The sequence below is a fragment of the Pongo abelii genome, chromosome 2 (genome assembly GCF_028885655.2).
Source record: "Pongo abelii isolate AG06213 chromosome 2, NHGRI_mPonAbe1-v2.0_pri, whole genome shotgun sequence".
In the NCBI taxonomy this organism is placed as follows: Eukaryota; Metazoa; Chordata; class Mammalia; order Primates; family Hominidae; genus Pongo; species Pongo abelii.
In genome coordinates this window covers 191,737,272-191,760,051 of record NC_085928.1, presented here as the reverse complement: position 1 = coordinate 191,760,051, position 22,780 = coordinate 191,737,272, and the positions used below count along the sequence as shown (strand labels likewise).

The following is a 22,780-nucleotide window of genomic DNA, read 5'->3' as shown; positions in this document are numbered from 1 at the left end:
ATTATGAGGTGAAGGCAAGAGTAGTCAGGTAGTCCTTAACTCCCATCTAGAATTTCAAAGAAATGCTGTTTCCTTTCCATAGATTCAAGAGGGTATTAGTTAAGGGAGGCATGTTTTGGTACTAATCATATGTTAAATTTTGGGAGCAGGGAATGAGAAACTCCTCTGAGGGTGAGTCTGAATAGCATTTGCTGGGCAACCTTCACTCAAAATGTGCGAATGAGGCTCAGCTACCTAGGCTGTACATTTACATGTATTGTTCCATTTCTCAAAATATTTTAGTTGTCTTGCCTTGGCCCAATAGAAGACTTCCCCAACCAAAGGAAAAAGAGGTGTTAAGGAAAGCTTCTTGATAGAAGGGAACTTTCAGATATACAAATCTTTTTTTATTTTTCTTTTTGTTTAGACCAAGTCTCATTCTGCAGCTCAGGCTGGAGTGCAGTGGCGCAATCTCGGCTCACTGCAACTCCGCCTCCTGAGTTCAAGCGATTCTCCTGCCTCAGCCTCCTGAGTAGCTCAGACTACAGGCATGCACCACCACACCCAGCTAATTTTTGTATTTTTAGTACAGACGGGGTTTCACCATGTTGGCCAGGCTGGTCTCGAACTCCTGACCTCAAGTGATCCGCCCGCCTCAGCCTCCCAAAGTGCTGGGATTACAGGCGTGAGCCACTGCGCCTGGTCTATTTTTCTTTTTAGAATCAAGGTTTGAGAAGTTGGTGAGCTGAGCAGAAAAGAAAATGAGGAATTATGAGATTAAAGTATGAGAACTTTCCCCTAGGTTTGTACTTGAGCTCCACCCTAGGACCAGGAAGGCTGTACTTTAGGAGCAATGCTGATTAAGGGAAGAGGTGCTGGTCTTGTCCACTTCTTGGCCCATCTTAAAACTTTCCCAGAGCTGTTCCTGCAGTGTTCTATTCTAGGCACTCTCCACAGGACTATTGTGAGAAGGTCACAGCCTCGGGCAACCTGACCAGAGTCTACTTGCTACCAAAGCACTGCCACTGGAAAGGAGGCCCACCCTTTTGGCAACCTTCATAGGCCCCTTAGGAAATTGTTAAAGACAGAAACTTTGAAATTGAATTTTAATGATTGTCAGGAAATAAGGGTGAGGTACAGCAGCTGCTCCGGAGCAGCTGTCCCAGCTGCCCTATCCAAGGGATGGCCTGCTTTTTGGCCACCATCTTCCCCCACCCCCGATGAGAGGAAGGGAAGAGGTTGGACAAAAAGGTAAAGGTTTCAACTTTGAGGGCGCTGATTCAGGACCCACATCCACAAACAGAAAACTAAAAGCAAACAAAACAAAAGACGTACAACTTCAGAGTCTCAGTTCCAGGCTGCCCAAGTGAATTGTAGGCCCGAGACATTAACTTTTGTGAAGGATGAGGGGGTGGTTGGGCAGAATACGGAGGATCCCCTACTTCTTATACATAATTGCTCACCAGGGAAAGCACAGCCACAACGTAGACAAGGGGGCTGTGAAGGGCCCCAGGGAGAACGGGAGAGCTTGTAGAAAGAACCAGTTTCTCTTCTGGATCCAAATGGCCTGTACTTTGGGGTGACTGCTGTTGGATTAATGCTCCGTTTCCTTCTGTCTGCCTGGGCTGTGTCTAAATGAAAAGCAGACAGCAGGATAATGCTCTCCCATCACCGGTTTTCTAATCCCAAAACTCAAGTGCCTGAGAGTGAAACTTCACAAAAAAGTTATTGCCAGCAACAAATTCAGACTGACAAATTGTCGATAATCGCACCTTCAACATGCTGAATGACTTTCAGGCAATAAATAAGCAGATGCAAGAAGAGCTGCTGGCTGGGTGGGCAAGGTGCAGGCCACAGCCTAGGCTGCAGTTTTCCCATTGTGTCCCTCTACAACAAGGGAATGCGTTCAGTGTGAGGACTGCAGGGTGCCTGCTTGCCTGCTCTAGCTCTTGCTCCCTTTCTTCCTGTCACTCACATAAACTGCGCAGAGGAGCTTCTCTCTTTCCTCTCCTCCAGTTAACCCTTCTGGGTGTGTGTGTCTATGGTCTCAAGCACCCTTGATTTACAGTCACATTACCCAGGTTTGCTTTTGATTGAAATCCTGGGCCCCTGGAATGTATTGGACATCTAGTTACTTCTGTATACCTGTACATATTCTGTGACGGATGAAGAATTAACAATATAAAAAATAATGTTTTTACCTGTGAGTGCATTTGAAAAATGCGTGCATATTATATCATTTAAGAACTTAAGACACATCTGAAAGATATCTTTCAAGGTGTTTGCAGGTTAGTGCTCCTATAATCACCTGCCTCTGTCTGTCCTCCAACACACACACAGTCACAAGAGTGCTTTTTGATTTGTCTTTCCTGTTTTAGACTCACTCCATGCTTTAAATTTAGGAGCAATTTTAAACACATATATGGATCTAAATATGCGTTTATTATATAAGATATGATTTCTTGCCTAGTTTACAAATCCAGTTACCCAATCGTAATGCTTCAAATTAAATTATTAGTCACAGCCCTCCTAGGAGGTTGATTTAGCTACAGAAGTTTGGGTTCAAAATTTAATTCACTATTCCATTTTCTCTAAGTTGAATTTTGATTTCTGCATTTAAATACAACACAGCACTTGAATTAAGGGTCTTCTTGTTAAACTGGAGGCTTTTCTAATTTCTCTGAACTCTATAGATGAACTACATTGTCACATAATCGATAGGAAAATCTCAGCTGTCACAGATCCTAAGCAACCCTCTGCCACAGAAATAACACGATCTGGCATTTCTGAGTTTGAAAATGTGCTGTTTGGATGACATGAGACCAGAACTACCCAGATGGGATATTGTGGTCTCTAAGAACTGCTGAGGACTGACCTGCTGAGAATGACTGAAATACCTCGAATAGGTTTTTCTCCTGGTTAGAGACCAGGTGTTGCCTCTTTTTTCTTCCATAAATAAGTAATGCAAGAGCCAGTGTATTGGTATCTGAGATTCAAAGCTGTTTCTAAGCTCAACTAAGTTTACTGCCATACAGTTCGTATCAGAATTTCAAATTGTTTTCTTCCCCAAACCAATAAGAAATTCAGGCTTGGATTTTAGAGTCCAAATCTGAAACTAAATGCCCAACAATCTCAAAACCTGTCCTTTGAAGCTGTAGATCATTCCCATCAACATGAGCAGAGTTTCTGCAGTAGATAAATCCTTCAGCTCAGAAGAAACTGAATGGCATCTGATCATAAATAACATGAACCCATAAAATGACAGCAAGCCATTTCTCTGCCTCAATGCCACTGTTGCTTGCTGAACTCTCAGCATTGTCTCTACAATCTGCCACACACAAATGCTGCCATATCACATGAGAGCATGAGGAAGATGTATCCATATCTGTATCCTCTCCACTTTTATCTATAATACACTACTCTGCTACTCTTAAACTAATGACTCGTTTCACCGAGGGCATTTTTTAAGGTGTCACTGAATGGCCCTACCCTAAAATCTACCCCACTTGGTAGATTAGATTATGTAGTAACTACCTTAATTTATTTCAGAAGAGCCTTGCTAAAAATGCTTATGACCTTGTCATACTATGAATCATGTACACACCAAATGTAAAAATATTCTGATTTATCAATTTGCTCTGTCAGAGAGTTTATGTGTTAAATATTACAGTTAGTTACACTTTGCCTTCATGGGCTCATCTATACAAAGAAATGCACTAGAGGGGAATCAGACGATAGCAACCTAAGTGACACAGATTCAGTTTATAACTTCAAAGCATGGATGTGTAAAACTTTTTTTTTTTTTTTTGAGGCGGAGTTTTGCTTTTTCACCCAGGCTACAGTGCAGTGGCACGATCTCGGCTCACTGCAACCTCCGCCTTCTGGTTTCAAGTGATTCTTCTGCCTCAGCCTCCAGAGTAGCTGGGATTATGGGCATCCACCAACACGCCCGGCTAATTTTTTTATTTTTTAGTAGAGACGGGGTTTCACCACATTGGCCAGGCTGATCTTGAACTCCTGACCTCGTGATCCACCCGCCTAGGCCTCCCAAAGTGCTGGAATTACAGGCGTGACCCACCGCGCTTGGCCTGTGTAAAACTTGTCTAAAACTAAAGCTGTTGGAGGCTGCATCTCCTACTTCTACCATCAGTAGGTTCTTTGGGCTGAACCAAGAAACACCACCTCTAATTAGTTCAACTGTCATCAGGGAACCACTGCATCAGGCCAGGTATTTTGCTTTTATTCAACTCTAGAAGAAAATGGGCCAACTTGGACTAATATAAAAAGCCAACATTTCAAATTGGCTTCATTTCTCAAGATCTTAGAAGCTCCCAACCCACTGAGGCTATTTTTTGGCAACCTTGTTCTAGCTCCAAACTCTCCTGTTAACACAGGAGAGTTTATCCATTATCGTAGTCCACAGGCTTCTCCATAGCTGTAAGTTGACATTTGGAAATTATGTCATGCCAAAGAGCCCCAAACCTATCCAGGAACCAAGTTATTTATTTCTGAAGCAGCTGTCATTTGTGGAGGTGGAACAGAGAAGGTAAGAACTAGGCACATAATATCCAGGCTGGGAGTGGCTGACCTCTCATTATCCATCAAGGAGAGGTGACTGACGAAAACACGTTCACTGCTTGGATGCTTGATCAGTGTGTGAATTTGCCTTGTTTACAATTAAGGGAAATGATTAAACCCCAGCCCAGTCTTATACACTGAAGAGTTGTATTTAATTTTTGTAAATGTGCTATATTAAGCTATCTTGTCCTCGATTTCCAACATATAAATCACATAAGGTCAATACTGCAAGTTTGATGATTTGCCTGCATTCTTAATCACATAGCACAGAGACATGAAGCACTGAATATAAGGGATGTACTGACAACCCCAGCATATATGGCTCTAATATTTTAGGGTCAGGCCGGGCGTGGTGGCTCACGCCTGTAATCCCAGCACTTTGGGAGGCCAAGGTGGGTGGATCACGAAGTCAGGAGTTCGAGACCAGCCTAGCCAACATAGTGAAACCCCGTTTCTACTAAAAATACAAAAAAAATTAGGCCAGGTGCAGTGGCTCACGCCTGTAATCCCAGCACTTTGGGAGGCCGAGGCAGGTGGATTACCTGAAGTCAGGAGTTTGAGACCAGCCTGGCCATCATGGTGAAACCCCGTCTCTACTAAAAATACAAAAATTAGCTGGGTGTGGTGTCACATGCCTGTAATCCCAGCTACTCAGGAGGCTGAGGCAGGAGAATTGCGTGAGCCCGGGAAACGGAGGTTGCAGTGAGCCGAGATCATGCCACTGTACTCTAGCCTGGCTGGCAGAACGAGACTCTGTCTCAAAAAATAATAATAATAATAAAAATAAAAATACAAAATACAAACAAATTAGCTGAGCATGGTGGTGGGAGCCTGTAATCTCAGCTACTCAGGAGCCTGAGGCAGGAGAATCCCTTGAACTCAGGAGGTGGAGGTTGTGGTGAGCCAAGATTGTGCTACTGCACTCCAGCCTGGGCAACAGAGCAAGACTCCGCCTCAAAAAAAAAAAAAAAAAAAAAAAAGATTTATTTCTTTACATACTTCATACTTGCACACACTTTCTCTCTCCTCTACCCCCAACAGGAAATATTGCTTTCTCTGACCCTCTGCAATCTAACCTTAACACTACAGAAACCATGAGCTGGAGATAACTGCTTGCTTGCAGTACTATTTATGAAACAGTCTCTTTTTCTTTCCCTAGGAATCTATCCCAAAGGATTGAGCAATGTGCTATACTGCTACTCCACTAAATCTGAGCGAAAAGGTGGGCGCTGCAAGACCATCTTAACCCTTGCAATGGTCTGGCCAGCAGCATCTGCTTTGTTACCTAGTTCTGTGAGCTCATTCTTAGCTTAATTTTAGAAACATATCTAGGTCTACATTTATCTATTTAAATGTCCTCCAGTGTTTGTCAGTACTGTGCCACTGGCCAGGTGCGGTGGCTCATGCCTGTAATCCCAGCATTTTGGGAGGCCGAGGCTGGCGAATCACCTGAGGTCAGGAGTCCAAGACCAGCCTGGCCAACATGGTGAAACCCCGTCTCTACTAAAAATACAAAAAAATTAGCCAGGTATGGTGGCAGGTGCCTGTAATCCCAGCTACTTGGGAGGATTAGGCAGGAGAATCACTTGTACCCAGGAGGCGGAGGTTGCAGTGAGCCGAGACCACACCATTGCACTCCAGTCTGGGCAACAAGAGCAAAACTCCATCTCAAAAAAAAAAAAAGTACTATGCCACCAATCCTGGCACATGTGTCTCTTCTATGTAACGTCTGTCATTACACAAAGCATTATAAAAACGTAATTTCCAACCTTACAATATACCCTTACTACAGAAATCATTACATTGGCATAACAAGTACAAAGTTCCAAGGTAGTAATTTGGTTATAGGTCTAAAATCCTTCCAGTTCCATCAGATCTCTGTGGACGTATGGTGTTGCCCTTCTGCAACTAAGGGCTGGGTCAGTGGATCTCTTGCATGAAGGAAGTTCTGCTGGGTGAACAGTTTGTCCTCAGGGACTCAAAGTCAGAGTTGGAACATTTCTTAAAGAATCAAGATACCTTCATCTCTTTTTTTTTCTTCCTCTTTCTATTTCTTCTTAACCACCAAGGAAACAAGTCTTGCAAGGTATTCTTCCACAGGTGTTTCATTAGACATGTGCAAATATCAGGATTTATCTCATAGGCAATATAAGCACTTTTTGGTCTTCCTGCTGGGGGATGGAGTTTGGGAAATTTGACTTCTATCTACTCTGCCATTTGTGGAGGTACAGATTAGCCACAACTCTGCTGAGGCAGGATTGGTGGTGGTGGTAGGGGTCAGTAAGGTTGAGATGTATTCAGATGTTAATTTACACCTGAAAAGACAAAATGTAGCCACCCACTTAGGGGGGACTTGAGTTTCTGTTGAATACCAGCCATGAGTGCTTCCTTGTGAAAGATGAAAGTTGAAATTGAGGGGGCAAGTAGTCTAAAAGTTATGGGAACAGGAAGAGAAGGAGCAGGGACAGCCTTGATGAGTAAAACAAAATGAATTTAGCCATCAGTTGTAAATCTATTTTCAACTCTTCCTTCTCAGTGAAGTTTTAAGATATAACGGAAGATGGTAATTTCCACTTTACTAAATATTTGGAGATTGTCTATGGAATCCAAAAGTGTTGGTGTGAAATAAGAACGAAGAATTAGCCTCACTTTTCTGCCATTTGGATGGGTTTTCTTGTTTCACATCGTCTGTTTAACAACTGCTATCCACCTTGCTTAATGGAATCCCTAAGTACCCTGGGAGTAACTAAGGAAAAAAAAAAATCCTTCTACATTCCAACACTGCCTTTAACCTCAAACGATAGTAAAGGGTTCATTCAGACCCCAGGACCACACTGAGGCATTAATTAGGCTGATGAAATCCATCGAAATGTATGGATTCAGCATAATCAAGTTTCTACCACAGACTATCGTTAAGGAATACGTGAGCAGCTGGGAGAATAGAAAGTACTGTTAGAGTTAAGTCATGCATGTAATTGAGTATATTTAACATAACCATTTTAATGATCAGTGATTAAAAGTGCATCTTACTTAAATGGTATATCCTCTGTAATTTGTTCATATCAACTTGATAATGTTCTCAAGAGGAAAAAGTAGGGATACAAATTTCTAAACAAGATCTTGTTTGAGTTTGGGGGAAAAAAGCAGGAAAGTGAACTAGAAAGAAAAATGTGACTTTTGCATGCAGACAGCTACATGAGTGTGATATAAATTAATCACTGTTGTGGACACTTTCTGTGCTCAGTTCATACAAAGTATTAGGAATATATAATAAGTGATTTTGTTATTCCTCAAAAAGAATATATTTTTCCTTAAAGATGCTTTCTCTGTTTGACTTTTTTTTTTAAGGGGGCAGGGGTATGCTGCTCAAATCCTGTTAATTTTAAGAGCTTCCCTTAAGATCCTGGGAAGTTCATATTTCCAATTCTTCTTCCAACCTGTTGGGTTGGCTTGTCTTAGTGGAACTTGCCTCTGTGAAGATAACAGTGGGAAGAAGAGCAGGCGTCACACGGAGAAAGATGCACCCACATATGACGGACCAAGAGCACAAACAGTTCAGAAACCTGCAAAGGGGAAATTAGCTGTTCAAATCAGTGAGGGGCCTGAACCAAAAGCCCACGCGTTTAGAGGCAGACTCTGCTCTCCTCTATTCACTCAGATCTGGCCAGTTAAATGGAGTCATTGTGGAGCCATGCACAAGCCAGCCCCACTCCTTTCATCGTATTTTCTCAGCTTTTGTGCTCAAAACACGCAAATCACCGATTACTTTGCCCAGGAAAGAATCGAAGGAGAGAGGTGGATCTAGATCTACAACCAGAAGTGTGTAAATCATACAACACCTACACATCTATGCAGGCACTACTAAAAGTGAGGGTTTAGAAGGGATGCCCAGCTCCCAAAAGTTGCTTCACAGGGCTCTTTTTATCTCCCTTCACCCCTGCCCCCACTCCTATAGAGAAACAAATCTATTCTCCCACTCAAAATAGGGTTGAAGAGTGGCACATCTTGAATGTCTGGGAGTTGCACCGAAACTTTTACAAACCTGTGAGAGAAAGGAAGCCACAAGCACGTAAAAGTATGTTGGCACATACTATTCTGCTTGCTGCAAACAAAACAAAAATGTTTTCAGGGAAAATTCATTTGATGCCTTTCTTTTCACCCAAAAGCATGTCTTCTTTGGCTTGGAGGGACAGCTCTTGGGAAATCAGGTCTCTCAAGGAGCACTCCCACCCCCAATGTATAGTCTATAAATATAGTGGAACAGCCATGCCAGGGTTAGTAAGTGCAAGAGAATCTGGAGTCTTGAAAGCATCTTTTTCTTCTGGCTATGGTGGCACTTAAATGATAATGCGGGCAATGGAGCTGGGAGATTTATATCTTTTGGAAAGTAGGGCGAGCCAGATGGTAATAGCGTCATTAACACACAAACTTGGGATGTGCAAGTGAAGCTTGAAATTGGGAAAGAGATCAGAAGAACAAAGGGGGCTGCTGTTGAAAGGCTACCCCTCTTCTGCCGGCCAAAGCTAAGAGCCCCTTGGTACTGGGGTCTGCTCCTGCCCAGAACTGGATAATAAACGACAGCTTTCCCCCTCCCCTGTTGTGACTTAGAAAGCACCAAGAAAACTTTTGCAATAGGCAAATTCGGCACTTATTATGTGTAACCCTTTGTCGTCTGAAGTGGCAGGAATGGGCCTTTAATCCAACTGCACTTCTACCCCCACTCCCTACCCCAGTTTGATAAGTCCTGGCAATTGTTGACATTTATTTTATAAAATCAAAGTGCCGCTTGTTGTATGTTTCAGACAAAAGTTCATTTTCCTCCCCTTATGTAAATACTCTAAGTAAATATTAAAGGTTGAACAGCACTACATTTTCGTTTTGGTGACGGGGGTTGGTGTGAAGGTGCTGAGAGGGGTTAAACTCTAGTTTTACTTTGTAAAGCTTTAACCTTTACATTAACTCCCACTGAATAGGTATAACTCAGAGAGAACAGAGAAGGCATTAAGACAAGATTAACAACGGCATTAATAATAATAATGCATGTATAATAAACACCCACACACACCTCTATAAACAGGCAAGGAGGTATGAAACTAAAGAAAATGAAATTAATAACATTGTTCTCCTTTTTATAAACACAAAGTATGTATGTAGGTACATATACACACACACATGCATATATACACACATATGTATATGGTTTCTAGGAAGACAGCAAGGGTAACTAACAGTCATTAAGTATTGACTGGCTTGAGTGATGCCTGTTAGCGACTAAAAGTTGACGAGGTCTAAACTAAAATCGAACGTTTTTCTTTTTATTAAAAAAAAAAAAAAATACTAGAGCTCTTTAAAAGCCCGGAGGACTTACCCTCGGGGATTATTCAGAGAAAAATTGAGACTGGCCGTTCGTCACAGGCAATTGTAAAGGGTTTCAAAGGGCCGATCAAACGATCGCCAGAGTAATCTACATTCAAGTCCGGATGATGGTGTTACGGCACACACCTGCGGGGTGTTTGCTGTCCATGCCCCTCGCCGAGCTACAAATCTTCATTAAAGCGAGCTGCTTAAGCTTCTTCCCAGCTTCTAGACCAGAGTTACTTGGGACAGTTCACTTTGATATTGCTACAGCTCGCAATTGACAAGCAAGCTATTTTGGAGCTCAAACCAGAGCCCACATCCTAATGCGCTTCGCGAAGTAAGCAGGGTGGTGGGGGCAGGGAGCGGTGAGCAATTGTAAAGGTCTGTCTCTTTTGCCAATTTCCAGAGCAGAATCACCGCAAAAATGTGTAGGAAACCAGGTTAAATCAGCTGAAACCCGCCTTGAGTTTCTAGTGAGGGCCCTCCCAAAACTTCTTTACTACAACTTTTAACCGACCCATACTGTGGACATAATCTCACCACGTCAGTTTCCCTCCTTCCTTCTCTTAAGGACCCACACTCGGGTCAGCACCCTCTTCTTCATCAGGGTTGGTATCTAGTTTGAAACTTTCACTTTTGGTTCGTTCGTTTGCGATTATTTTCCCCCTTTTTGTGCGGACTGTGCCCTCGCTGCTCTCACTGCCCTCACCTTGAGGGGGAAAATAATCCGGAGTTGGGTAAAAAAGAAAAAGAAAGAGACTTGAGGGTCGGACAGCTGGAGGCGGGGAAAGGCGGGGGTCGATGTGGGTTTCTGTCTGCGTCTGCCTGAGTGCCTGCAAGCCCTCGGCAATCCGCGTGCGACCCACTGGCGGGGGCGGGGTGGGGGAATTAACCGGCTACCGGTGATGCCAAGATCAACACTCGGAGCGAATGTATCAATAGACCAATTTTCTGCTCTTACCGCGAGCTTTTTCGTTTCAATCCAGAGTGGAGGTGTCTGCGCTGCGCAAGACGCAACAGCACAGTGGCGTCAGGAAAGAAAAAAAAAAAAAAAAAAAAAAAAAAAAGAGGGCGCTAGATGCGGGAGGCGCAAATATGGAAATTAACTCATTAGGAAGGGGTGTGGTTACCGCGAAGCCCCCTCCTCCATCCCGTCCTTTCTCCCTTGCTGCCACCGTCCCGGCTTGCTAAATATGAGATTACAAACAAACAAATAAAGCAGAAGCTGACTACGCAGTCCCAGATCAAACACGCTCCAGATAATTCGCTTCACTCAGCGCTGCGGCCAGATCTGCAGCTCAGCGCTGGCCCCTGACGCCCGCCGGTGGTTTCAGCGCCCCCTCCACGCCAGCCCCGGCTGCCGCAGCTCTGAAAGGCAGGGCCCGCGGCGGCTTTTCGAAGGCACAGCACGTGGCCCTGACGCCCCGTTTGGTATACGTTTTAAAACATCAGACAAACGCTTCCACCAATATGGTAACCCTCTGAGGTCTTCTGCTGATCTCAGAGGTCCTCTCCTAAATGCTGCCTGAAGAGGATGAGGGTGGTGGTGGTCTCTGGGAGAAAAACAAAAAACAAACAAAACAAACTAGAAAGTAATGTCCCAGAGTCCCTGGCCAAGAGGCTTTTCCTGGAGCGCCGCACTCTGTGAGAGGTATCAGTAGTGGAGGGCTCCGAGAATACGGAGGCTGGGGCCTGGAGGGGGTCTGAGCGTTAAAGTCTCGAGTTGTGATATTATTAACCAAAGACCAGGTTACCAAGATTGAGGGCGAGGAGGTTGGAGAATCTAGAGTGCATAATTATGTGCCGAAAGAAAATGTTTCAGTGGGGGGAAAGGGGATAAAAGAACACGCAAAACCTCTCAACACCCCCACCCCACCCCGCCCCAGCTGCCCTGCCCCCAGGTCCTCAAAGCCTGCCTCTGTGCAGGGCTGAGGGAAAAAAATGGCACTTTCATGGTTTTCCTTCCTGCGTGGCTCGCCTCCCTGTCCCTGCTCCCTGCCTGGCGCTCCCCCAGCTGCGGGCCCCTTGGAGGAAGGCTGCCCAGTCCCCTCGTCTCCCGCTGCCTGCAGGCCACCGAGTCTCAAAGCACGCATTGTCCAGCGGGGGCGGGGAGGCCAGCAGACCCATGGAGAAGAATAACACTGCGCCCAGCTCCTGTTAGGGAAAGTTTCCCAAATGCACTCCTTGTGGTAACATACTACTTTAAAAGATGGGGGGGCAGGGGGGATACGTTTTGAAAATCCGCTGCTTTCTCCAATTCTTCACCCTCTCCCCGTCACTTTTTAGGTCCTGAGAAAGAGAAAGAGTGGACCGGGAAGAAAGTGGAAGGTGGCATGGAGGGCCGAAAATGTGAACCTGACCCTAGAGCAGGCAGTGTGATGGTTTTTAAATGCAGGTGGGAAGAGTGAAGGGGGGATGTCTTCTCCCACGTCTGGTTGGGAGACAGCTGCATGGCCGGTGCGCTGGGGGTTGCAGGAAGACTGGGCCACGAGGGCGCGTGTGCAGGCAAAGCATTTTGCACCTCCTGTTTATCTTAGAAACGGGGCGGAGGGGGGTGGGTGGGGAGCGATTGTTCTGCTTCCCGACAGGCAGAAGAAGTTGAATAAAATGGAGAGGCGGGCACACGCAAAAACAAAAACTGCTGCAGGCTCAGAGTCTTTCTCCTTGACCCGAATTCCAAATGGTGGGGGCTCTTCATTTGCAAAGGACTCCGATGTCTGAAGACCCCAGAGACAGCGGTCCTCCAGTGACGGCAAAAGCCGCGATAGAGACCGTTAGAATTGGGGCTTTTGGGGCAAATGTAATTAATCTTTCATTCGAGCAGCGGGGACCCATTCCTTCTAGGCGTTGTCGTCTGCATTGTAGTTCTCTGAGTTTCATGTGCTCTTCCAAGCGTTTGCAAAATAATGGCTCGGGTCCCTTGCAAAACTCTGCCTGAAACAAGTATATTCTAAGACAGTGCGATAGCGAATAGGTTTTAAAAATCAAATCAAAACAAAGTAAAACCAAAAAAAAAAAAAGTCCCAGGCCCATGCTCTTGGTGTCCAACCACCAAAATGAGGGAAGGGGAGAATAAGTGGTTGTGGCTATTTGGGAGTCGCGCTAATTTGGTGTGTGGACTTAATGCCTTAACGCTAAATCGGCAATATAAAGGGCTGAGGAGCAAGCCCGATAAAAGCTCTAATTACTACTGGAAACTTTAGGTGGTTGCTAGGATCTGAGGACCACCACCACCACCACCACCACAAAAAAAAAAAAAAAAAAAAAAAAAAAACAACCCTCCAATAGAGTGTTTGGACTGCGTATATGGGGGTAGGGGGTAGAGCTTGTAGAGGCGAATAGTACCCACATCTGCTGGAACTTCCATATCTAAGCTGTTCATTTACGGGAGCCAACTTATGAAATCTCCACAATTAGATCTTCATTGTTCTTCCTCCACAACACTGTCTAGAAAGAAAAGGTCTTCTCGGTCGGGGCCAATCCAACGAAGCGTTTGACGTTATTAAATAATAAAGCGATTGTGATTTACATTGTTGTTCAGAAAAAAAGGCCAATTATCCACTGTTATGTTGCCATAAAGATCATATTAACTCGAATTAGTAATCAAACAATATGCGAGCGTTTAAAAAAGTACAGCCGAACTGGGTGACAGCTACCGCGACGTCTTCACTTTTACCAGTATACCCGCGCCGGCAGCGGGAGCGAAAAAGGCAGACGTCGCAGACCCGAAAGGAGGGAGAGAGCAGCAAAGTGGTGATTAACGGTCTCCAGTGTTAATTATTCTCAATTAATCCCAAACAGTGCAAACCTTCCCTGGTTCCCTGCAAGTTCCCTGGTTCCGATGCTCTGAGAATTCTGCCTGTCTGGGAGGAGTTTATAAGAACTCCGGAAGAGGCAATTTCCACACAAGTGTACCTGTGAGCAAAGGGGGTAGGGGTGCAAGTGTGTGTAAGCATGTTGTGTGTGGTGAGTGTGAGTGTGAGATTCACTACCTTTCTCAGAGACTGGCATGCACCCCGAGGTAGATGCCGTGGTGGGCAAGGCCCGCAGCATCTTCACGACCCTAGTGAATCTTGCGTCTTCTCTACTCAAATCACCCTCTCTCGTCCTCTGTTATTAGGTTTATAACTCGTTGCCCACTTAAATTTGTGCAGCCAACCAAGGAAATCTAAATAGGTTTGAGTCGCCCCATGGGTACAGAATGGAAGCTTCAATAAGAAAGATTAATTGTGGGTGTGTACCGGCCGGGAGACGCGTTAGCTATCAAGTGGCGGCTGGCTGTGGGTCGAGGGGCGGGAGACGCCTCTCCTAGGTCTAGACGTTAGTAGGCGCCGTAGGCATACCCTAACGCGGGCCACCTAGCGACTCGCAGTCACAAGCAAGCAAAGGGCTCCACAGCACTCTTACCATCTTTTCCTGTGTTGAGGTTTTAAATAACTTGTCCTTTACTTACCCTGCACATCAAATCTCGCCCTGCGCCCCGCACCGCCAGACCCCGCATTCCTGGTGTCCATGCGGAGGAGAGGGGACTTGTGACCGCTGTCCTAGGAGGTCTACCTATTCCCGCCCCCATCTACTGAACAATATTTAGGCGAATGATTGATACGTTTTGCTCCTGGGGCTAGAATGTTGACATTTTTTATTGCCGTGATGAAACATGTGTATGGCTACATGTGTTTTTTAATACACACATGTAAGCAAGTAAGGAGTAATTTTCCCCAGCGAGATGTTTCAGCAAGTCAAGGCACAGGGGAGAATCAGCCAGCAGCAGGGCCGCGGGTATCTCTCCAGGCGCAGTGGTGGCACTGAGGGAACTGTCCTCGACCGCAGTGGTGGCACTGAAGGAACTGTCCTGGCCCTTTCCTCACCCCTCCCTCTTTCAGCTAAAATGTTCAGATCCGGGACTAAGAAGGGGCAAAGTGGGCGGGGGCCGAGAGGAGTAGGGACTGGGTCGGGGATGAAGGAATTGACTAGAATAGTTTGTCTAGTAGTGTGCCCTCCTTGAGTAATTCCATTTAAAACTTGAGGCACCAAGGCCTGGGCTTCAACAAATGTAAAACGAACTCTTGGAAGGTCCAGTCCTTGCAGCAGCAGGACAGCCAAACGGTGGTCGCATCTTTGTTCAGAGTTTTAAAACAGTTGCTGCCTTTCCTAACCCTGTTTTTCTCCACACCGCTCTTCCCAGTAAAACCAATTAAAAAGAGGGCAGAACTCCACTCCACAAGATTAATGTTCGTTAATTTGTAGGATTAACCCTCTTATGAAGCATAATAAAATACTAGAGGTGCTCTTACATTTAAATAAATACATAAAATTTGTGCCTTCTCTCCTCTCCTGTTTGATCTCTCTCAGGACATGGAAAACAGTGTCTTGGAACCTAAGAAGTCTTAGAAGAACTTTTAACTCAGAGTTTTCAGATCATCTGGGGTTGCTGTGGGCATTGGCATTGGGAGAGGATGTATAGACCAGCTTACTTTTAATATCTATAGCTATACATTCTGGTTTGGAACTCACGATTAAAAATCTATTTGTTCCTCCCAGGGCTCCGCGGATTTCAATGTTGGTCATAGGAGCCACAAAATGTTCATTAAAGGAACCTAACCAAGGCTACTGTATGGCCACTTTGTGAACTCAGAACTATGGATGGGGGGAAAAGTATGAAAGTGTGAGTTGATGTCACGCTGGCTGTCAGTGTGTGGTCTATTGTGGAGAATGGTGCTTTTTGACTGAACAGAGGGAGCCCCCCTCCCCCCTTCCCCAGCTCTACTGCACCTGCACTGGATGAGGGAGTCCCTGCCATTCAGCCCATCGCAGATTGTTCAAACAGAAGACATCTCTGACAGCACTCAATTCATTACATTTCTTCCTGCTTTTCAAACCAACACACACACACACACAAAATGAGTATTGCCAGCCAGTGACAGCCAAAAAAAAAAAAAAAAATCTTAAAATACTTTATATGCAGCTAATTTGGAAGCTCATACAACTAACCATGAAATATTTTGTATCCTTAACTTGTAAGGCTTCCTTGGGGGGGGGGGGTGGAATTACCTGATTTTTCCAATTGAGAACATATCTCCATAGTTTATACGGGGATAGTAAGTTTGTAGAAAGGCACTGCTAGCATGGGGCAGAAAGATATTTCGATGAGAATAAAAGCAGAAATGTGCAAAAGAGAAAAGCCTCTGATTTATCACAGCAGATGAGCCTGTTGATATGCATTCATAATTTATGCTGGGGGAACCAGCTTGCTAATAGAGGTGGGGTACCCAAGAACCAGGAGTGGGCAGTGAGGGAAGTAAGAGTGGGTAGTAAGGGAAGCATTGAGGCTGAAGTGTAAGCTAAACATTTAAATCAATTTCTTAACAAGGCAGTCTTCCCCCCATATGCTCAAGTTTATTTTGCCATCTTGGATTCCAAGATGTTTTTGCACCATTTCACAAAGCTGATGAGACAGTGTTTAGAAAGCTGATGAGAGCGTGTTAGTCTAGTTTAACAGAAGTTGGGGTAAACAAACTCTCAAAGGGAAACTTGATTTTAAGATAGTTTTCTTGGAGGTGGGAGGAAGGAGAAATAGAGAAAGGGAGGAGGGCCTTGAGAAGGAGAAGACAGGTTTGTCATTTAGTATTCCAGACTGATTAAACTCTAATGTTATGCAATAACCCAGATTTGAGCTGTTAAGTGTGATAAAATCGACCTGGATGTGAGCTGATACTAAACTGACTGCATGCAAAATATTGGCTAATCGTTACTCTGTGAGATCCTGGACCAATATCAGAACATAAGGCCTATTTTCCAGGATCCTTTCCATTGGAAGGGCATTCAATAAATCAAATTGATTTGAGAGTTGGAAAGAAAACTTGAGAAGTGCATCTCCCAGAAATCCAGAAATGCCCAGGTGCTTTTCCCTAACAAATACTTCTATTCCACTTACACACATTCCACTGACCAGATAATCTTTCCTCTTATCTACAATTTAAATCACAGTTCTAAGAAATTCTCTCAGCAATACATGACTTTGAAAAGATTTTTAAAAGCTATACAAATTCTTAGGAATGGAGGGGAAAGAGAAAATACAACTGGTGCAGCAATGGTAAGCCTGGAGCAATTGTCCTAACCATGGCTGGATATGAGAGCCAGAAAACTCTTCTAAGTCCATTTCTTAAATCGCCGCTGAAACTTGCACCGGGTTAAATAAAGCTATGGTGTGCTTTGTAAAGGCATTTGTTGTAATTTGTCGACCGTCTAAAAACAAAAACATACAAACACAACAGAAACAACTCATTCAGATCCCACAACAAATTGTGGCTAACAAACTAAATAACATATATATATTTGGAAGAAGGGCGCTCCTGTGACGAGAGTTGTGCGCGTGACTGTATACGTACTGAGGATTATGGTTATTTGTATATGTGGTTATGTTCTGGAGACGGGGTTTGGGGGACGGCCAGGGGCCTCGGGAGCCTCCCAAACTGGGGCTTGGTAGTGGTGATGGAGCTGGGCTGCACTGGCCTCGCCCTGTAAGCGTTCGGATTGCCCTTTCTGGAACACTCAAACGAATCATTTCATCCCCGGAGCCCTGCAGGCCCTGACGTCACGAGGTGGGGGTGGGGGCGCAGTCCCGCTTCTGGCCTGGCCGCCAGCGATAAGAACCCTCGGGAAGAATTCACCGCTCCTTATTTAATACAGTAATTATTTTTCTGCCTTCTGCGGGTGGGGGCGGGTCCTGCCCGGAATGTCGGGACCCCTCCCTTCAGGACGATGCCCAGGGATGGCAAGTTTGCAAGATAACTTCCTAGCAAATCTTAAGCCAGAGAGAGCACTGGAAAAGTAAGAAGGGTGGTATGAACAAGACTAATTTCACTGTCCAGAGCCAGGAGGGCCAGAAAGGACCGGGGTATTGTTCTCTGTAGTCTAACGTGAGAACTGCTTCCCTTCCCTAATTCTGCTGGGCAGTAAGTAAAGTCATACTTACCAATTAAGCCTATTTTGTCAGGCACTCTGTATTCATCTTCTTCGAGGTAACTATATATTATCCCTATCTCACAAATGGGAAAGTGAAGGGTCTGTATCTTCCCATCCCTACCTGCTCTAATCCAGAGGGGCCCAATATTCCAGGGATCCCAGATTGCTCCGGGGGCTTCCCCCAGCCCTGCCAATCCTCGGCCTCTAATCGGGAAGAACCGAGCGAGATCACTCATACTGAGATTTGGCCACAAACAGGGACAAAGATCCCCTTGGGTAGACAATCTCTGATGTGGGTGGGAATCTGGGGCCTAGACACCGTCTCCCGTGTCACGAGGTCAACATGAAGAGGGCTTGGGCTGGGGCGCACGAGGCAGAGGACTCTGGAGTGGTGAGGGCCCCAACGCCTCGGGAGACTTTCTAGACTTGTCTGACGCGGGTCGGTGCCTGAGGGAGAGGGAATGCGGCCGTTTGAGCAGAGCCCGGGCAGAGAGAACTCAAGCCCCACACAGCACCTTCTTAAGGAGCCCCATGGGTGCCGTGGCCCGGGCCGCGGTGACGTCAGGTCCACCCGCCGGAGCTTGTCAGCTCGGCCTCAATTTGCCCGCGCGTCGGCTCTCAGCACTGGGCACTATGCGCTCCCCAGGGCAGCCGGCGGGAGGCCGGCGCACTCATAGCCCGGAGCCGTGGCCCGCGCGGAAGCTGGGAGAGCGAGGCAAATGATAGTTCAAAGCGCCGAACTCTATATAAAACAGTGCACCCTTCATTCTGTACACGCAGGCAGACTAGGGTAATAAAACGAAGGACACCTCCAGCTTTCAAATCACCTGACACTTCTTTGCAAAGTAGAACAAGCATCTCAAGTTCAAACGCCTAGGTGAAGCAAATATCTTTGCATCCCGAAATGAGAAGACATTCTATTTGCTTTAGGAGAGAAACTGAGCAAAGTGCTCAAGGAATCAGAAATATCACCATTATACCAAAGTATAAAATAAAATCCACTGAACTCCGAATAGAGAAAGAGAGCTTTCTGCCACAGACAAGAATCTTAGACTTATCTTAATAATCCACCCTTCCAAAGAGAAATCCCCTTAGTCAAAATAAGAAAGTCAAGTCCATTATTTTCTAAAGGCCACAGAAGCAAAACAGACAAACTGAAAACAAGAATCATAAAACTGGACAGCACTGCTAGCAGGGAGAGAGGAGGTTACAAGTGTCTTGGTGGTAACAGATGTCGGGTTTCCAGAAAAGTTTTAATAGAAAATAACTATGAAAGACACTAAACTAATTATCTGGTTTGGGCAACTTTCCTGTCTTTGGGAAGCTCCTTCCACAGCTTTTCTTACTCTAGAACTCCGGAAGCTATGTCCTTTTGGACTGTATCCATATTTTCACAGTAAAGGTCAGAGTTTCTCCCCTTCTTCCTTCTTTGAGGGATTCACCTCATAGGTGAAGTCCTTAGGAAATCCATCCAGCTCTCTTCCAATTTAGGTCAAAAAAAGAAAGCAAAGCAAAAAAATAAATTAACCCCTATCTCCAACCCTACTTGCTGCCTGAAAAGCAACCTTAGCTTGGAGAGCAAGAAAATGCAGCAGAAAAAAACAGAGAATGAGATGCAAATTATTTTAAGGCAATAATGTGGGTGTGTGGGGTGGGGGGTTGTCCGTTGGGGAATGTGAACTGAAGTCTCTGCTAAAGCTCATGGCAAAGGAAACTCCTTCCACAAAGAAAAATATGAGGATCTGTTTTTCAAAATTCTCCAAGATTAATAAATAAAACGGGTGGGGTGATGAAAAGTTCTCTTAATTATAAGAGATAAATAAATAAATAAGCAGTGTCAATCAGCAGGCGATCAAACCATAGTCAAACTTCAATCTCAGAGCAGTTAGCTATAAACTGTTAGCAGTTGAAAAGTAAACCTCATGCACACAAAGGCACTGTTTAATTTTCGTCTTGTAATGGTTCTAAATGAAGACCCCATCACTATGCAGTTAAGCGGTATTTCTTGTCCCCCTGAGGCGCTGATCAGTTCTTTCTAATGTGAGAAAACTGGCAGCTCAAAACCCGTCAATGGAGCTCCCACAACAAAAGTTCTGAAAAGCTGAATGAATTGGGTTTGTAATTACTGTTCCCACCGCCACCACCCCCCCCAACCCTTGCAGCTTATCTCTTATTCATTCAATTTATATTATTGTCGAGGAATCTTACCCTCAAAATCATTCCCTTACCATTTTACCTAGGGCCACGGAGGAACCTATGACATGGCAGAAATGAAACACTGGCCCCCCTACTGCATCTTGCAGTGTTCAGACCAATAGGTGGGGAGAGAAGGAGGGACTATCTTGTACCCCAATTTACTCGAGACTACTAGAACTAAGGGTACTCAGCTTATGGAACCTTCCACTTTCAAACTTGCATTTTATTGGCAAACAGGAATGTGTATCCTGTCTAAATTCAGGGCCTCCCCGAGTCTCTGAAATCCTGTGACATCTCTACTTAGAAAAGGCAAAAGTTGTAAATGAGCACCCTCCCCTTTTGCCCCATATTGCAAATCCCTAAAAGACCCTGCCACACATGATGTGGATATTAAGATAAATTACGGTGTTCTGTTTTTTTTTTCTTTTAAACCAAAAAAACCAGCCAGTGAAACAGAAAAAGAGACTATAATTTTCTGCCCCCCAGCCCCCACCAGCCCAGGGAAAGGTTTGATGAAAAAGTCAGCTTTAGAATGCCAGGGCTCCATGTGTATTTCAATCCAAGGTGTTGCTGATGGAGAAGATTCTCCTGAGATTTTCCTACTGTAAGAATGTGTCAATTTCTAGAAATAAGTACAGCTATTACCACCAAATCTACTAGCAGTCTAAATAATTAATTGAAGCATTGCTCTTTGACCCTTGAAAAGTCCAGTAGGGACACATTTATAGTAATAATACCTCCGAATGAGCCCTTGTCAAATATTCATTTAGTGGTTAATGTGAGCTATTTTCCCCTGGGATGGTCTGTAATACCAGCTTCCCAGCATTGGCAAGAAACCTTGCTAATCTACTACAGCTCAGCAAAATATTTTAACGCTCTTTATTTAAAGTATGCGGGGAGGGGGGGCGGGTGGTTTGGGGAGAGAAAAAATTGCAGAAAGAACAGACTATACTCTCATCCTTTTGCACATTTCTATTCTGTGTGTATAGTTAACAAAACATTTAAATTCACCCTATTTGACTGGAAATTGAGTGGTTTCATTGAGCAGAATAATATCCCGAGGAAAAGAACTGAACAACAACTGTCTTCAGCACCATGAGATAACCATCTCTGGGCAAGTTTATGGGTTTACTCTCCTTGAAAATCACATTATTATTAAAATATTATATGTTCGATATTAATCTAGCCATGAAATAACATATCTCAGGTAACTATTTAATTGAATCAAATGAATGATCGTACAAGATATGTATCATTTCCCTCAGATGTAGTTATCAAAAGCATTCATATTTGCAAACAAAATATTTTGACTTTCATTTTTCAACTATTTGGCTTGGAGATATGAAGGGATAGAAGGGGGAACGAGAGTTCTCTTGTTTTATGCAGATAGTGACAATTATTCAAAGCTAGTTCTACTTCCCAAAATATTGTGCTCCTTTCCTTTTGCTAAATGTTTGAACCTGATCATTTTGCCACAAAGTTGCTGACCCCGTGGGCTTTTTTAAAAAAATGAGAGTGCAGTGCAATTACTGTAAACCTCTATACATATTTCTAATATATTTCTATTTTAAAAATATATATAATCTATATAGTTGACTGCCTCAAATTCCGGGAATATCCTCCCCATTCCCCCAGCATGATCATTTGGATCTTTATTCAAAGTTTCTTTTATTCGTATGTGTGAGCAAGAACTGGCGAATGTGCTCATTACCACGTGAATAATCCGTATATGCATTACAATGGCTGGCCAGGCTAGGGGAAATTCTTTTAGAGTCTCTGCATTAATTAGGGGGGAAAATGCCTTGCTTAGAATTGGGAACTGGAATAATAATTGTCCCTTCCCAGTACAATGTTATCCTAAAAATGAGGATTAAAAAAGTAATATATAAAAACCAGTACATATCTAAAACAAAGCAATCTAGAAAAAAATAGAAAGTACAGAAAATATGATATATCCTCAGTTCAGCCCAGAACTAACATTAGCAACACCATGAGAAAGAAATACTTTCTTGGAAATGAGAAGATGCAAACCAACGGGATGAGCTAACTTAGTGGCTGCAGCGGGTACTTTACTCAAGGGTGGAAGACGCTGCCGGATTCCAACTTCTCCAAAGTTGTAGCAAGTTGACACGACAAGCTCTTGAAATTATGGGAAGCAAACCCGTGCTCTTAAAAGTGCCCGACTGTTGGTTCCTGGTCCCCGTGGGTGGGGGAAGGTGAGCGAATCAAGTAGTAAATAAAGTAGAAAAGTCCCTGACTAGGTAACAGATTATCCGGCTGCCCCAAAGCAAGGGTGGGTGGTGATGCAGAAGCATCGCTAATTCAAAGACCATGGCGATGTCTCAACTTTTCCACTCCCACTGAGGACAACTATAGCCTTTCTTTACCTTTCCTAGGGCCAAAAAAAAAAAAAAAAAAAAAAAAAAAAACGAAAAAAAAAAAACACCACACAAATCCAATCTTGTTTCCCCACCCCTTTCCCCTCCCCCACTTCTCTACTACAGTAGTAAAACATTGTTAACAGATCAAAAGCATAATCATCTCCAAATGTGATTAGACCGGACAAAGTAAAATATCTACCTCAGAGTTGATTGTTTTCTTCTTTAATATGGCTGTTGCCTGGCTTCTCTTTTGCTTGTTATCAGCTGCAGAGATTATCCGATTTGGGGCTACAGGCTTGGACCCGCGCTGCCAATTTAAGAAA

At 44.3% G+C, this 22,780-nt stretch overlaps 1 long non-coding RNA gene across 4 annotated transcripts in view; it reads right to left on the bottom strand.

Annotated features, from left to right (window-relative positions):
- Positions 1-22,780, bottom strand: part of LOC129058743 (uncharacterized) — a 686,790-nt gene that overhangs the window by 5,672 nt on the left and 658,338 nt on the right. For 3 of the 4 annotated variants that reach the window (XR_010139317.1, XR_010139316.1, XR_010139318.1), the window contains one exon: positions 22,657-22,764. The exons of the other annotated variant lie outside the window; for it this stretch is intronic. This is a non-coding gene — a long non-coding RNA (uncharacterized LOC129058743). The remainder of the gene's footprint in view (positions 1-22,656; positions 22,765-22,780) is intronic. 4 annotated transcript variants of the gene reach the window in all.